This window comes from Lissotriton vulgaris, chromosome 11, assembly GCF_964263255.1.
Source record: "Lissotriton vulgaris chromosome 11, aLisVul1.2, whole genome shotgun sequence".
Lineage (NCBI taxonomy): Eukaryota > Metazoa > Chordata > Amphibia > Caudata > Salamandridae > Lissotriton > Lissotriton vulgaris.
The window spans coordinates 368,223,279-368,240,737 of NC_141699.1; the positions used below are offsets into that span (position 1 = coordinate 368,223,279).

At 51.5% G+C, this 17,459-nt stretch overlaps 1 protein-coding gene across 1 annotated transcript in view; it reads left to right on the plus strand.

Annotated features, from left to right (window-relative positions):
* Positions 1 to 17,459, plus strand: part of LOC147679786 (myoferlin-like) — a 3,853,508-nt gene that overhangs the window by 2,830,383 nt on the left and 1,005,666 nt on the right. The gene's annotated exons all lie outside the window — the stretch shown is intronic.

Genomic DNA, 17,459 nt, shown 5'->3' on the forward strand with positions numbered 1-17,459 from the left:
TAACAAACAGCTTGGTGTTTTCTTTATAGGTTTAGTTTGTTGTTACCATGCCATTCATTACCATTGATGAATGGTCTATAGAGTGTAAGGATCTGAAAGAGACACGTTAGTGATAGATTCCTTACCTTAGAATATCCCCAGGCGTCAGACTGGATCCGGAAACTTTTGCGTAGCAATACCCCTGCGCGCTGGTAGGCGTCGTCTGCGGCTCCGCGTCCGTCGTCAGCGTCGTGAGCGCCGGGATGACGTCGTCGGAGTACTTAGACGGCGCCCAAGCGCGCTGACGTCAGTTCTTCTTTTTTCCGCGCCAGCTAGCGCAGATCCGGAAGAAGCTCTACCCCCAGTCAATTTTTGACTGAAATTTTTGATCCTTTTGATCTCTCTTTCTTTGTCGATTTCTCGACTATCGGTGCCAGGGATGCCCGGGTACAAGCCTTGTTCGAAGTGCGGCCGTCTCATGTCGGTCACGGACCCCCATCGCCGGTGCCTGAAGTGCTTAGGCCTCGACCACGACGATCGATCCTGCTCCGACTGCCGGGCCCTGACGTCAAAGGCTAGGCGGGAGCGGTCCTGCAAGCGTCTCGAGCTGAGGCAGTCGGCCCCGCGCCGCTCCAGGTCCCGGTCCCGGTACCACGGGAGGTCGAGGGACAGGTCGCGAGGTCGGAGTCATCGACGCTCCGGAAGTGGACACCGATCGTCTGGTTCCAAGTCCTCAGGTAAGAGGCATGAGAGGTCGGAGCGACATCATCGATCCTCCTACCCGCCCCGACGCTCACACGATGCGGCCAGGGACTCGGGCGACACCGCCCACGCGGCTCCGCGGGAGTCGCAAGCGTCGCCGCCTGCCCCACACCTTCGGGTCCCTGGGCACGGCGCGACGCCGGACGAGGTCGAGAGGTACCTCATGGCCATGAGGGCCTCCCTCCTCAGTCGGTTCCCGTGGCGCCTTCGGGCCAATCGGTTCCGTCTGGAGGTCCTGCCGGGTCGGGCGCTTCGGCCCCGACGACGTCGGGTGCTTCGGGCCCGGCGCCGCTGGCGACTTCGGTCTCGGCGCCGCAAGACCTCGCTGGATCCGGCTCCGGATCCGGGACCTCGCCGGTCGACCCTACGACCTCGCCGGCGCCGTCCCTTCAGGTGTCGTCCCCGGTAGCCGATGTGGTTGCCGCCCCCAATGCCTCCTGCGGTTCTGCTCAGGCATCGGGAGGGCGCCGCTGGGCGCCGATTCCGTCGGCCTTTGGAGAATTTTATCTCCACGAGGAGGCCCTGGCTGTTAATCCTGGTCTCCAGGACACAGGTGACGAGGAGCATTGGGAGGGGTCCGAGGACCCTCTGGCACATGATTGCCAGTCACAGCAGGACTGGACATATGAGCTTGGGGAGGCCAGTGGTATTGACACCTCGTCAGACACTGGATTTACATCGCCCCCGACTGTGGCTTCGGAGGCGGGTTCTGCTTACAGCGTAGTGTTGACGAAGGCAGCTAAGGCCTTAAACCTTCAGCTCCCCGTCGCGGCCGTGAGGACTAATCTCCTCACTGAGGTCCTCAAACCGCAGTCAGGCTCCGCGGAGCCCCTACTGCCGTTCAATGAGGCCTTGTGTGACGTTCTTCTGGGCACTTGGTCCAAGCCCGCCACAGGCCCGTCTGTGGACAGGAACGTGGCCAGACGCTACCGCCCGGCACCGGGCGACCCATGCTTTTTGTCCACCCACCCCACCCCGAGAGTCTGGTCATCCAGGCCTCAAACTCCCAGACCGCATTTCCATCGGGCCCGCCCGACAGGGAATCCAAGAGATATGAACAGTTCGGGAAGAAGGTTTTCTCGTCTGTAAGCCTAGGGCTGCGGTCTGTGAACACCGCCTGTCTCTTGGGCCGCTACACCCACACCCTGTGGGACACGGTTGCGGAGGTGCTGCCTGGATGCCCGGAGGAGGTCCAGGCTAAACTCAGCCAAGCCCTTGCGGACGGCCGAGATGCAGCACGCTTTTCTATCCGGTGTGGGCTGGATACAACGGACTCACTGGGCAGGGCGATGGCAACGACGGTGGCGGTTCGACGCCACGCCTGGTTGAGGTCCGCCAACTTCTCGGCCGATGTCAAGGCCACTCTCCTGGACATGCCGTTTGATGGCCGTCGCCTCTTCGGCGACAAGGCAGACCATGCGCTGGAACGTTTCAAGGACTCCAGGGCTACGGCCAAGTCCTTGGGCCTTACGGCCCCACGACAGCAATCGGGTGCCTTTCGCTCCTTTCGTGGCCACGGAAGGGGCGCCCCGCCACGTACCGCCAGCCACACGCCGCAAAATGTCCAGCAGCACGGTGGCGGACGTGGGAACCGCCGTGGCGGTGGTCGGGGAACACGGCGAGGCCAGTCCACACCTCCCTCAGCAGCACCGGCCTCTAAACCTTCCTAGTCCGAGTTTTCAGGCCCATGTGACGCCTGTGGGGGGCAGGGTTCGCCATCACCTCTCCCACTGGCATACAGTCACTTCGGACAGGTGGGTGCTGCAAATTGTCCGAAGGGGCTACTCCCTCCCCTTCGAGGCATCCCCTCCATCCATGCCACCACAATACCACCGTGTGTCGGGGGATCACTTGCAACTTCTGCAAGAGGAGGTTTCGGCCCTCTTGGCCAAGAGGGCCATCGAGCGCGTTCCTGGGCCAGAAGTAGGGTGTGGTTGTTACTCCCACTACTTTATGGTGCCCAAGAAGGGCAAAGGGGGCCTACGCCCTATCTTGGACTTGCGGAACGTCAACGGCTTCCTCCGTACGGAGAAGTTCAAGATGCTCACTTTGGCTCAGGTCTTAACTGCCCTGGACCCAGGAGACTGGATGGTAGCGTTGGACTTGCAGGACGCTTATTTCCACATCCCCGTCCTGCCGGCCCACCGGCGTTACCTGCGGTTCACGGTAGGCCAGGAGCACTTTCAGTTCACCGTGCTCCCCTTCGGCCTTACCAGCGCCCCACGGGTGTTCACGAAGGTGATGGCGGTGGTCGCAGCTCATCTGCGCAGGCAGGGTGTATCAGTCTTCCCCTACCTCGACGACTGGTTGTTGAAGGCGGGCTCGCCCCAGACAGTCGTCAGCCACCTCCAGACTACGGCCGACCTCCTGCACCTGCTGGGGTTCTCCATCAATGTGCCGAAGTCACACCTGTGTCCCTCTCAAAAGCTCCTCTTCATCGGAGCGGTTCTCGACTCGGCGCAGTTTCGGGTTTTTCCACCCGAGCAGCGGGTTCGGGATATTCAGGCTCTGGTTCCCATCTTCCAGCCGTTATCCCGAGTCTCGGTCAGGTTGACGCTGCGGCTTCTGGGACTGATGGCCTCCTGCATCCTTCTGGTGCGTCACGCCAGGTGACGGATGCGGGCTCTGCAGTGGGACCTGAAGTTTCAGTGGGCCCAGCATCAGGGCAACCTGTCCGATCATGTCTTGATCTCGGAGGGCACTGCGAGACAACTGCAGTGGTGGCTCACGGACCGCGACTGGGTCAGTGGCAGATCCCTCTCCCTACCCCAACCGGAGCACGTAGTTGTGACGGACGCGTCCCTCCAGGGCTGGGGGGGCCACATGGGAGAGGCGGAGATCAGAGGCCTCTGGTCTCCGGCGGAGTCCCGGCTCCATATCAACTTGCTGGAGCTTCGGGCGATTCGTCTAGCACTGAAAGCATTCCTCCCCTCTGTCCGGGGACGGGTGGTGCAAGTGTTCACCGACAACACCACCGCCATGTGGTACTGCAACAAACAGGGCGGGGTGGGGTCGTGGACCCTTTGCCAGGAGGCTCTGCGCCTATGGCAATGGCTGGAACATCAGGGCGTGACCCTGGTGGTTCAACACCTGGCAGGCTCTCTGAATGCCAGGGCGGACGAACTCAGCCGTCAGTGCATGATGGATCACGAATGGCGTCTGAACTCGGACGTGGCGCAAGGTCTCTTTCAGCAGTGGGGAGAGCCTTGGTTAGATCTATTCGCCACAGAAGAGAACGCGCAATGTCATCAGTTCTGCGCGTTGGAATTTCCAAGGCGGCACTCGCTCGGAGACGCTTTTCGTCGCGAGTGGAGCTGCGGTCTGTTGTACGCCTTTCCGCCTATACCACTTCTGCCCAGAGTGCTGAAGAAGATCAGGCGCGACCGGGCCCAGGTTTTCCTTGTGGCTCCGGACTGGGCACGAAGATACTGGTATCCCGAGCTACTCAGCATGTCAGTCGATCCCCCGATTCGTCTGCCTCTTCGGGAGGACCTTCTGTCGCAGCAGCAGGGGACGGTCCTGCACCCGAACCTGTCCAGTCTCCACCTACAAGCTTGGAGATTGAGCGGCGACAGTTGAGGCCATTTGACTTGCCTCCTGAAGTCTGTGATATCATTCTGGCAGCCAGGCGTCCCTCCACAAAGTCGGTATACGCCTGCCGGTGGAACAGATTTGTGGCATGGTGCACAGCAAAGGCTGTGGATCCTCTCTCTGCACCCCTTTCGGAAGTGCTGCTCTTTCTTCTTTCCCTTGCCCAGCAGGGCTCTGCTCTGGGCACTCTTAAAGGGTACCTCTCTGCTCTATTAGCCTTATTAAGGCTACCAGATCAGCCTTCTTTATTCAAGTCTTCTATTGTAAGTAGATTCCTGAAGGGCATCACACACATGTTCCCTCCTGTTCCCTTCGTGATGCCCCAGTGGGACTTGAATCTTGTTCTCACTTATCTGATGTGTGCTCCCTTCGAGCCACTTCATAACTGTCCTCTTCGTCTCCTTACTCTGAACACTGCATTCCTGGTTGCCATCACCTCTGCCAGGAGGGTGAGTGAGCTCCAGGCTCTTTCTTCTTCTCCACCTTTCCTGTCTGTTCATCCTGACAAGGTGGTGTTACGTACACGACCTTCCTTTCTGCCCAAGGTTGTCACGGCCTTCCACATCGGGCAGTCCATTACCTTGCCCACTTTCTTTCCGCCTCCGCATCCCTCGAAAGAGGAAGAGAGGCTCCACCGTCTGGATCCAAAACGTGCGCTCTCCTACTACCTAGATCGCACACGCCAATTCCGGGTGGATGACCAACTCTTTGTTGGTTACGTGGGCGCGAAGAAGGGTAAGGCTGTGCACAAGAGGAACATCTCTAGGTGGATCATCTTGTGTATCTAAGCATGTTATTCCATGGCGAGGAAGGAGCCCCCAGCTGGATTGCGGGCTCACTCCACTCGGGCCACGGCAACGACAACTGCCCTGGGCCGAGGTGTCCCCCTGCAGGACATTTGCCAGGCAGCTACGTGGGCCTCGCTGCACACGTTCGCAAGACACTACTGCCTGGACAGTCAAGTCCGGAGGGATGGCTTCTTTGGCCGTTCCGTCCTCCAGGACTTTCTGGTGTGATATTGGTTCGCAGACCCACCACCGGGGTTGGTATTGCTGGGGTATCTATTCTAAGGTAAGGAATCTATCACTAACGTGTCTCTTTCAGATGCACAAGTTACTACTTGTGTAACGATATATCTGTAAGAGACATTAGTTAGTGATAGATTCCTTACCGACCCACCCATCCTCCCCGTTCTGCGAACCGATATCTAGGGTTAAGGTCATCCCCTTTCAGGGCCCTAGTTTCATGGCACCAGTGTTAGTTCTATCATGGCTCTGCGTATCTGGCGCGGAAAAGCTGTGTGTCAGAACTGACGTCAGCGCGCATGGGTGCCGTCTAAGTACTCCGACGACGTCATCCCGGCGCTCACGACGCCGACGACGGACGCGGAGCCGCAGACGACGCCTACCAGCGCGCAGGGGTATTGCTACGCAAAAGTTTCCGGATCCAGTCTGACGCCTGGGGATATTCTAAGGTAAGGAATCTATCACTAACTAATGTCTCTTACAGATATATCGTTACACAAGTAGTAACTTGTGCTTTTCTTCATTTACATTATGGCTATTCACCAGTATGCAGGGTTTCGCATGGCCCTGTGTTTTGTTGAATCTTTCAGGTCGGAGGTCCACTTCACGTAGCCACCGCAAAGGGCGTAGAACTCCTTCTTGGTACTCCTCTACACACTCTTTCGAGAGGGGCTGTTCTCCCACACTAAACGACAGTCCACCCTCCAGAATATCGCCAGTGAATGACATTAATACCTTTCACGATGTACTGGGAAGAGGAGCATAAAAATTAAATATTAAAATGTCCGCTCCTCAGACATTTAGTTATTTATTTATTTATTTATTTATTAAACTTGTAAGGCGCACAGCTACCCAAAAAGGGTTTCCCGGCTCTGAGACACAGCACAGAAGAATGGTATGGGGTTCGCAGGGTCGTTCTTGTTATTGCTCGAACAACCAGGTTTTGATGTTTTTCTGATGACTGACATCAACGTCAGTCATCTTTGAGACCCTTCACCAAAGATCAGTGTCAAGATCGCTACTGCCTTTGGTTCCGGGCCTTCCACAGCCGGTCATGGATATCCTTCTCACCCCAGTGTCACTCAAAACGGCTCCTGCGAGGATCCTAAAGAAGTACAGACCATCAGAGCAGGATCCTCTATTCCTCAGGGTGGATCCTCTGCCAGACTCTGTGATCATTGCTGCTGCAAATAAGACTTACACAGTAGTCTTTTCTACAATTGTTCCTCTAGACAAGGAGAGCAGAGAGCAGGATTCATGGGGAAGGAAAGCATGTGGCTCTGCAGCTGCATCTTTGAAGGTATCTAGCGCTGCAGCCCTTTTGGGGCGCTATGACAGGGCATTGTGGGATTCACTAGAGTGCTTCAAAGAAAAACTGCCCATCAAAGGATTCAAACCCCTCCATGGTCTCAGAGGCAGTATCACCAGACTGTCGGCCTTCCTTTGGTAGAGGTGCACCTCGACAACCTCCTCCACCAACAAGAACACTGCCAAACAATGACCAATCGCTTCCTATGTCGCCTTTACCCACTCCGGTGAGGGGAAGTATTGCTTACCATGTGCAAGAGTGGCGCAGCATTACAAAAGATCAATGGGTACTGAATATACTGTAAAATGGATATGTTCTATGTTTCCGCTTTCCACCACTATCCACTCCTCCTGTAAAAACGAGTGGTCACCAACTGTCGCTGCTACGGCACGAGGTATCCACTCTCTTACTAAAAACCGCCATAGAAGAAGTTCCTCCCTCACAACGAGGAAATGGGGTTTACTCCAGATACTCCCTAGTATGAAAGAAAGGCCAAAAAGCAGGATTCAGACCTATATTGGATCTTTGCATCCTCAACAAAGCCATCCAAAAAGAGAAATTTTGTATGCTGGTACCCCATCAAATATATCCTCATCTCCAACAAGGAGACTGAATGTGCTCAATAGACCTTCAGGATGCTTACTTCCATGTTCCAATTGCTTGACGCCACCGTAAGTTCCTACCCTTCATGGTAGGGTCCAAACACTATCAGTACAAAGTCCTGCCGTTTGGCCTGAGATCTCTCCCTCGAGTTTTCACCAAGTGCATGGCTATAGTAGCCGCTGCTCAATGGCCAAGGACTGTTTATCTATCTGTACCTCAACGAATGGCTCCTAAATAGCTCATCACATCAGAGTGTGAAAGACCACTATCTACACTGTCTGACTTTGCTAGAGCGGTTGGACCTTCAAATCAATTTGGAGAAATCAATTAATCAGCCCACTCACAGAATACATTACCAAGGGTGCTACTCTAGACTCCAGCACAGAAAGAGTGTATCCTTTGGAGGAGAGACTATTATCAATGAGGCTGATTTGCAATTGTCTTATTCAAGCTCACCATCCCTCAGTTTGGCAGGTTGCATCGCTCCTGGGGTCGATGGCATCTTGCATTTTCCTAGTCCCCAATGCCAGGCTGAGGATGAGGCCTCTGCAGCAGGCCCTGGAAGGCAAATGGGATAAGAAAACCGCTCGACGGACGAAAAGATTCAACTTTCCCATGCTGTGAGATCATCCATCCCATGTTGTTCTCATCGGAAAAATCTCCTGGTGGGAGTTCCCATCCACCAACCTCCCCCGACACAGTCTCTGATTACAGACACCTCCCTTCAGGGTTGGGTTGCGCACTCTGCAAAGTCAGGGCTAATTGTCGAGCAGGAAAAAAGCATAGCACATCAACATGCTGGAGCTACGGGCAGTGCATTTAGCCCTCAAAGCTTTCTACCTGTCCATTCTGTCCCAATCCATTTTGGTCCAGGCGGACAACACAACCATGATGTACTATCTAAACAAACAGGGAGGGACCCGCTCTCGCCCCTTGTCCCTGGAGTCTCAGGCGATATGGCATTGGCTCCTGGCCAGGCAGCTTTCAATCACAGCAGTCCATCTGCCAGGAGAACAAAATACTCAAGCAGACTTCCTAAGTCGTCACTTCGAAGATCAGCAAGACTGGGTTCTGCAGACAAAGTGGTGGCCGACATTTTTCAACAATGGGGTCAGTCTAGCATCGATCTCTTCGAAGACAATACAAACAAAAAATGCCACGACTTTGCATCAAGGGTTTACCGGCCAGGGCCGAAAGGTAATGCCATTTTCATCAACTGGTCAAGGGACTTTGTGTACACTTTTCCTCCTCTTCCTCTCATCCCGACTGTCATAACCAAGTTCTCATACTCCAGAGCGAGGATGATACTGATAGCACAAGACTGGCCCAACAGTGGTGATACCAGGACCTTCTGCATCTCTCGAAGTGCCCACACAGGAGGCTTCCATGCAGACTGGACCTGCTGACAAAGATGAACAGGAGGATCCTACACTCCAACCTTCCCTTGCTGCACTTAGCAGCATGGCTCCTCAGGTCCTCCAGTATGGACACCTAGGTCTTCCTCAGGACTGCATGAACATCATGAGAGAGTCTAGAAGGCCTTCCTATTCTTTTAAATGGAAAAGGTTTTATATGTGGGATGTGCAAAATGGTTTCCAACCGACCAAAGGGCAAGAGGAGGTAATCTTGCCTTCTCTCCAGTTGCGGCCCGTAGTGGGCGTGCTGAGGGGCCAGGGTGGGGCAGGGCGAGGGATAGTAAACTGCTGAATACGGCAGCACAGACGTAAGTACACAAACAAATAAATAAAACGAATTTCGTTGCACGCGCTGGATCGCATTTAAGGGCATTACTCATTTGTTTCCTTCTTCTCCCTTCATAATGCCCTAGTGGTACTTGAATCTTGTTCTCACATTTCTTATGTGTATTCCCCGCAAGCCTCTTCATAACTGTCCTCTCAGGTTCCTCACTCTCAAGACTGTCTTCCTTGTTCCCATCACCTCTGCTCGCAGGGTGAGTGAGTTCCAATGGGCGCAGCATCATGGAAATCTATCTGACTATGTCCAGATCTCTGAGGGGACTGTGACTCAGCTGCAGTGGTGGTTAACAAACCAAGATTGGGTTAGAGGCAGATCCTTCTCCCTTCCCCAACCAGATCTAACGTTAGTGACTAATACATCTCTCCTGGGATGGGGCGGCCCTCTTGGGGAAGCAGAGTTCAGAGGCGTCTGGTCTATGGCAGAGTCCAGGCTCCATATCAACCTGCTGGAGCTCCGGGTGATCAGACTGGCACTGATGGCATTCCTTCCCTCTCTCAAATGGAAATTGGTGCAGGTGTTCACAGACAATACCACCGCCATGTGGTACTGCATTAAACAGTGTGGGGCTCTCCACCGCTGGACATGGCAGGAACATCAGGGCATAACCCTGGTGGTTCAACACCTGGTGGGTTCTCTGAATGCCAGGGCATACAAACGCAGCCGTCGGTGCTTGGTCGATCACGAATGGTGTCTTCAGCCGGAGGTGGTGCAAGGTCTCTCTCAGCGTTGGGGAGAGCCTTGGTTAGATCTGTTTGCCACAGAAAAGAAAGGGCAATGTCAGTAGTATTGCGCGTTGGAGTTTCCAAGGCGGCACTCACTTGGCGACGCTTTTCGTCGAGAGTGGAACTATGGCCTCCTGTACGCCTTTCCGCCTGTACCATTTCTGACCGAGTGCTCAAGAAGATCAAGCCCAATCAGGCCCGAGTCATCCTCGTGGCTCCGGACTGTGCACAAAGAGTCTGGACCCCCGTACTTCTGAGCATGGCCATTGATCCTCTGATCAGACTGAACTTTCGGAAGGATCTTCTGTTGCAGCAGCATCGGAAGTTTCTTCACCCGAACCTGTCCAGTCTTCACCTCCTTGCTTGGAGATTGAGCGGCAACAGTTGACAGCTTTCGACCTTCTGCCCAAAGTCTGTGATGTCATACTGGCAGCCAGGCGTCCCTCCACTAAGTTGGTAGATGTAACAAGTTTGTGGCATGGTGCACATCTAAGACTATGGATCCCTTTTCTGTCCCTCTTTCAGAGATCCTTTTGTATATACTTTCTTTGGCCCAGCAGGGCTCTGCTCTAGGCACTCTCAAAGTTTATCTTGCAGCTATCTCTGCTTTCCTTTGGCTGCCAGATCAGCCATCCTTGTTCAAGTCTCCTATTGTTAACATATTCTTTAAGGGCATTACTCATCTGTTTCCTTCATCTCCCTTCATAATGCCCTAGTGGGACTTGAATCTTGTTCTCACATTTCTTATGTGTACTTGCCTTGAGTCTCTTCATAACTGTCATTTCAGGTTCCTCACTCTCAAGACTGTCTTCCTTGTTTCCATCACCTCTGCTCGCAGGGTAGTGAGCTTCAGGCTCTACCTTCCAAGCTCCCTTTCTTCTCTGTGCATCCGGACAAAGTGGTGCTTAGAACAAGTCCTTTGTTCCTTTCTACAGTAGTTAGGCCATTTCATGTCAGACAATCTATCACCTAGCCCACCTTTTTCCCACCTCTGCACCCTTCCGTCTGAACCCTAAATGTGCGCTGTCATTCTATCTTGACTGCACCAAAGACTTTCAGGTGGTTGATCAACTCTTTATTGGCTATGTGGGTGCCAAGAAAGGCTGGGCTGTTCCATCTCTCGATGGGTTGTCCTTTGCATTACAATCTGCTATGCTTTAGCGAAGAAGGATCCTCCAGTAGGGCTACGGAAGCAACCACTGTATTGGCACTTAGACTCCCACTCCTTGATATCTGCCAGGGGCAACGTGGGCATCTCTGCACACATTTACCAGACACTATTTCCAGGACAGCCAAGTCCGGAGGGATGGCTATTTTGCCCGCTCGGCCCTGCAGGACTTTCTTGTGTGAACTTGGTCCACAGACCCCTTTAAAGGGGATGGTATTGCTGGGGTGTCTATTCTAAGGTAAGGAATCTATAACTAACAGTCTCTATCAGATAGACATTAGTTACTTACCTTCAGTAACAATGTATCTGGTAAAGACCCATGCTAGGTGTAGATTCCTTACCGCCCCACACATCCTTCCCGCTCGACGAACTGATTTCTAGGGATAGGGATTCCCTGACAGGGTCCTAGTTGTGGCGCGCCCGTGGTCAGTGTCTTTCATGGCTATGCGCTTCTGGTTTAGAAAGTCATGTCAGAACTGACGTCAGTGCTAAGGGGTGGTGCCTAAGTAGGCACTATGATGCCATCCCAGCCACCAAGACGCCGAACATGGACGCTGAGTAAAACCAACGACACCTACCAACACGTAGGAGTACTGCTGAAGAAAAAATCTCCAGATTCAGGCTGACGCCTGGGGTAAATTTTGAGGTAAGGAATCTACAACTAACATATGTCTCTATCAGATACATCAATGGTAAGTAACTTGTTCTTTAGTGGCATTGACATCTGCCAGAAAGATGAGCGAGCTTCAGGCTTTATCGTCTGAGGTGATGCCTATATCCGTGGCGCAGACGTCACATCCAGCGTGGATGACATAATGCAGAGTTGAATTATACCACCTACTGGCACACAGGGTTTTTGCTTGAAGAAAAATCATCCGGATCCAGTCTTACGCCTGGGAAATTCATATGTAAGGAATCTGCTGCTAGATCTTGGCTTTACCAGTTAAGGCATTACCAAAGGTAAGTAACTTGTCCGTTAGCAGTCTCCTTCATGCCTGTTACCATACACTGCTTTCTTTCAACTCTCTTCCCTGCCTGCATAAACATTGTAAGCCTTTGGTTGAATATCTGGTTATAAATGATATCCAGTGAAACAGAAAAGGTTACTTGTGATCACGTTCTAATGATCATGGTCCTTACTAAAAGAAGGAACACAAGGGTAAAGAACTGTGGCAGAGGACAGGGCCACTACCAAACATTTCTACAAAGGATATGGTCTGCATGCCAATCCCCTGCATTCTGGGTCCAGCTCTGGCATGGGTTGCTTATTTCATAAACAATCATTCATTGGCTCCTGGAGCATTTGGGAACAGATGCACTAACTCAGTCAACCTTATTGGATGCTTGCCATCAGTCTAGGAACTAATGAGCATATTGTAGGATATTTCATACCATGGGACTGAATAGTAAATGCACAATGGTACGCCTACCATTGATTTTGTTTCTCCAAAATTTCAAGTTTGGCTTCTGGTGTGAGTCGTTTATTGGCTTTATTCTAACTGGGGTTGTTTCTGGATATGTGGTATCATTTTGAGCCAAATATTCAACTTCACCTTTTCCACCAGGCAGAGATCTGTGAGAATGCTGGGACAGAAAGTATGTCTCTCTCTCCAGTAGGAATAGGAACCATCCACCAGTACTTGAGGAAGATAGCCCACTTTTGCTGACATTTTAGGAAATAAATGCAGACTAGCTTATGCACATGTATCCTCCCTGCACAGAAGGACGACCTTCTACCATGAAGACTTCCGTGCCTGACTAATAGGAGTCCCCTCATATCTGAGCACTGTTCTCCAGCAGAATTCCTTATGTGGAGAACGGACCCTTTCATTGTATCCAAGGCTGTGCAATGTGCTTTTCCTTTCACCTCAAGTCGCATCTTCTGCCTGTGAGCCTTTTGCAATGCTCTGGGGAATTCTGTGCTTTCATAACTGGTCACCCGCTGCACCCAACTGTGATGCTGCTTTCATATGTTGATGTTTCCTCTTATGTGTTTGTGCCACTGTACAACAAATATGAGCCAAAGCAAAGTGTGGCTTCCTCTTATTCTGGAACTATCTCCAACTACTTCTACATCTTCAGCGTGGCGTATCTCAGTCCAGGGCCCATCCCAAAGTCTCTTTCTTTGCCATATCCACATACTTAGACAGAACAAAGACAGAAGAATATACAAGCTATCTGCACAACACACTTAGGTTTCCAACCCCAACTCATACATTTGCAGGATTGGGCTCAGCCCATGATTGTGAGTGGGTTCTGAACCCAGTCTTTCTCCTCATGTAGGAACGTAGGATCTGCTTTCATGGTTACCCCCACTTTTTGCTTGATGTCAGTGTGTTTTAACCTATTCTGACTGGGATCCTGCTAATCAGGGCCCCGGTCTCTGTGCTTTCTCCCTAAATTGACCATGGGAGGTACTTTTGTACATCCCCAATTGGCTACTGGTGTACCGTTGTAATTCCCTAGCATATGGTACTAAGGAAACCAGGCATAGGTACACCAGGTGTCTCCCATGGGCTGCAGCATGTATTTTGCCATCCATGGGAGTTCAATTAAACCGTGACTACAGGCCAGCCTTTGCAGCCGTGTGAGTTGGTGCTTGCACCTCTCACAAGATATGTTACCTTATGTATGAGGTCACTGCACTTAAACTCTATAAGTAACCCCTATGGCAGGCTCTTCAGTCATGAGGGAAGAGTGCTTGGTTATAATTGTGAGAGTGCCCCTGCATGAGCAGGACACCCCTAAAAACCCAAGAGTTGATTTTCCAGGCTTTGTAAATGCGGTCAGCCATTTTAATATATATAGTGGACATCGGTCATTGCAACCCAGTCACGTTTGGTATCAAACATGTTGGATCATACTCCAACACCCATTCTAGTGTTGGAAGCATGATGCCATGTACTGGGGGCTCCCTTGGGTTACCCCCTGTACTTCCGGTGTAGGAAAGTAGGATCTACTTTTATGGTTACCCCTACTTTTTGACTGGTGTTACGCTGTTTCTGACTAGCCTGACTGGGATCCGGATAATCAGGACTCCAGGCTCTGTGCTTTCTCCCCTAAATTGGATGGTGAGTACTTACGTACATCCCGGATTGGCTAATGGTGTACCCTTGTAAGTCTATAGTATATGGTACTGAGGTACTCAGGGCATAGGTACACCAGGGGTGGCCCATGGGCTGAAGCATATACTATACCACTCCTGGAGGACCACTCAAACTGGGACTACAGGCCTGCCATTGCAGCCTGTGTAAGATGGTGCTCGCACCCCTTATGACAGATATACGTTTGCTTATATATCTGAGGTCACTGCACTTCAAACCTATACATCACCCCTAAGGCAGATCTTTCAATCCTGAAGGCAGGGTGCTCGGTTTGTGTGTGAGTGTGTCCCCGCATGAGCAGGACACCCCTACAACCTTTGGAGTCCATGCTCCCGGGTTGTAAGTGCATCAGCCATTATGATATATAGAGTGGCCATGCGTCATTACGCGATGATCATATCTAAACTGGCTGGAACGAACCCTGTTGAATTTGGTATCAAACATGTTGGAATCATATCATGCACCCACACCGTAAATGGTGTCAGAGGTATGATTCCATGCACTGTAAAGCTCCACCGGTAGGTCCTCGATGCTCCCGGTACCAGTCTTCTAGACCCTGACAGCAAACTATGGCTGCTGCCAACCAGAGATACGATTCTGCCCTCCTGTGACTATCTTCCAGACAGGACTTAGTGTATTAGGACAGGGTGGGGGCACTTACCAGTGCCCCTCAGTCTGCTTGAAGGGCATATTTGATGCCCTCCATGAATACTCGAGTTCAAACCAGCTCAGGGGACCATTAGTTCCCGCTCTGGCGCGAAACTGGACAAAGGACCTGCGAGTATGCTCCCCACTATCCTACCCCTCCGCTGGGAGGGACCCCTGAATCATTCCAACCCTTTCCTTAGAGTATTTAAGGGCTTACCTGTGGGTGGGTCCCTAGATTCGTTCTGGGACAAGATTCCGATCAGACACCACTTCTTCGTCAACTGTCTAGGCACTCTGGACTACGCTGGACTTTGCTCTGGGCTTCAAGACTGCAAATGCGAAGACTCCTGCTGCTCCTGGTCTCGTCGTCCTGCTCATCTGCTGCAACGTCTGAGCCTGTGCTCCATACAGGATCCTCCCAACGCCTGTAGACATCCAAGACACCTGAAGGAATCTCCCTTGAAGTGAAGGAGTCACTGCCTTGCATTTGCAGGCACTGCAACAAAGCTGACCGGTCTGCTGATCCTGGGCTCCCACAGACTCCGAAAGTCTCAGCAACACAGGTGGTGGTTCTGCAAATCCTTTGAGGCCTGCACTCTCTTCTCACCGAGTTTGAGGCAAATATCCCTCATCAGAACTGCTGGAACAGAACCCCTGTTCACCACCTCAACTTGCCTTTGCAAAGGCTTGTTGGCTCTCTTCACCAGAGATCTTCGGGCTCTAAGAAGCTCTAGCCTCAAGCATCACCGTCTACCAAGATCTTTGTCCTCACTGCATTTCTTGCACCATGAGCCTGCATATTTGGTTAGCTGCCAAGGTCCTCTTGTGACTCCAGTGCCTCTGGCCTGTGGGTCCTCTTGAGGATCTTCTTTGACTCCAGTGAGCTTCTCCGACTCCCCTGCTCGTGGTGAGTCACTTGGACCTTGCTGGTACAAACATGCACCTTTTTTGCATGCTTCTTTGTTTGTAGTTGCCAAGGCTTGCTGGTGCTTCTGACAGACACTGACCCCTCAACTCTCAACATCCGACGAGGGACAGCTCGTGAATGGCTCCTGGTCTTCTACAGCATCACCTGTCCACACAGCTGCAGCTCCAAGGTCATCGTCAACTCTCCTGTGTCACTCGACATTGGTGGGCATTTCTCTTCTGTACCTCCTGGTCACTCCTGAGTAGCATAGACACTGTCCCCTCTGTTTGGAGGTGCCTCTCATCTTGAATCGACCTTTGGGTTCCACCAGACACGTTCACCTTCTTCGCCAGCGGCATCTTCCTAAAGTCCTCCATAGAGTTCGACTGCGGTTTCCAACGCCACTGCGGACCTACGCACCTAGCTTCCCTCGTGTAGGGATCCTGCTTCCTAGGGTATCCACGAGTGGGATGGCTCCCCAATCTTCTCTCTTCCACGGGTTTCTTCAGGGTCCACTGGTAAGGGTCCTTCTTCTTTAAGATTGCAACTGCAACTTACCCTTTGACCTGTATAAAGCACGCAGTCGTGTTCCCACTCTGCACACGGCCTCCTTGGGCCCCCAGCACTTCAAATTCTTCTGGGTATAGTCTTGACACGAGTCGTGGTTCACATCCCACTATTTTATATATGGTTTGGTCTCTCCCTGGCTACCACTGTGTATTTGTGTACTGACCTGTTTTCTTTGCAAAGTATTGTGTGCATTGGGTGTATCTCCGGGTAGGAGATTTTTGTGTGTGTTAGTGATAATACATACATATTTTTATAAATACACTGTGTGGTTCTTTTTCACTCAATCTATACCAATAAGATTATGTTCTGGTAAAACAAGCTGCTTTACACTCCTTCTGGACTAAACCTCAAAGCGGCTCTCCATAGCTACCACTTAGAGAGCTTTCTAAGGTTGTCTAAGACCCCTAAAATCACCATAAGGTTGTCTGGATTACTCCAGGGTGCTACACTTACGTAAGGGAGCACCATATATTAAGCCATCCTCCTGCACCTTGTAACTGACTTTCAGGTCCTGCCAGCAAGCTAGGGCTGCTGCCAACCACAGACATGATTACTCAAGAATTGGAGCTTTCATAGATTCACATGCTTGAATCATTCCCTGTTGTCATGATGGGAGTCCCTGGTTACTTTAAATAGTAGTAGTGATAAGGGTAGACTGATAGGGATAGACTACAACAGGCCTAGGCCTCACAGTTTATTAACCTATCATAGTCATTATTAGAAAAGGGACCAACGTTTTCCCTTAGCCATTCAGCATCGACCACCCTCTAGAACACTACTGAGAGAAGCTCAGAACCTCAGATTTTCTACTGCACGTTGTGCAGGGGAGTCTCCTCTGAGCTCTGCTCAGCTTTTCTTATCTTCAAGAAGATTTCTCGACTTCAACTTTCAGGAAAGTGACTTTACTTGCTATATTCTCTCAATCATATATATATTTGTGCTCTTTATATCTTTTGTTGCCACAAATCTGACTGAATCATGTCAGGGAAGGCAAAAAGAGTGCACCACCTGCCTGAAAAAGAGATTCATGTGGAGGACCCTCAATAGGTATGCATTTATTGCTTATATCCGTCTCTTAAGGTGTGTGATTGCAAGATATGTCACAACTTCTCCAATAAGACTCTCAGATACCGTGAGCGAAGGCTTCTTACTTGCATCCAAAAGATGAAGACCAGGTATGATCCTGTGCCAGACTCAGAGAGCGAGCAGTCTTCTTCATCAAAGATTACTCTCAAAAGAGAAAGGGATTCTTTGCACTCTGTCAAGCAACTCCACTCAACCACTCAAACTGTGCCCAGAAATCCTCTCAGAAC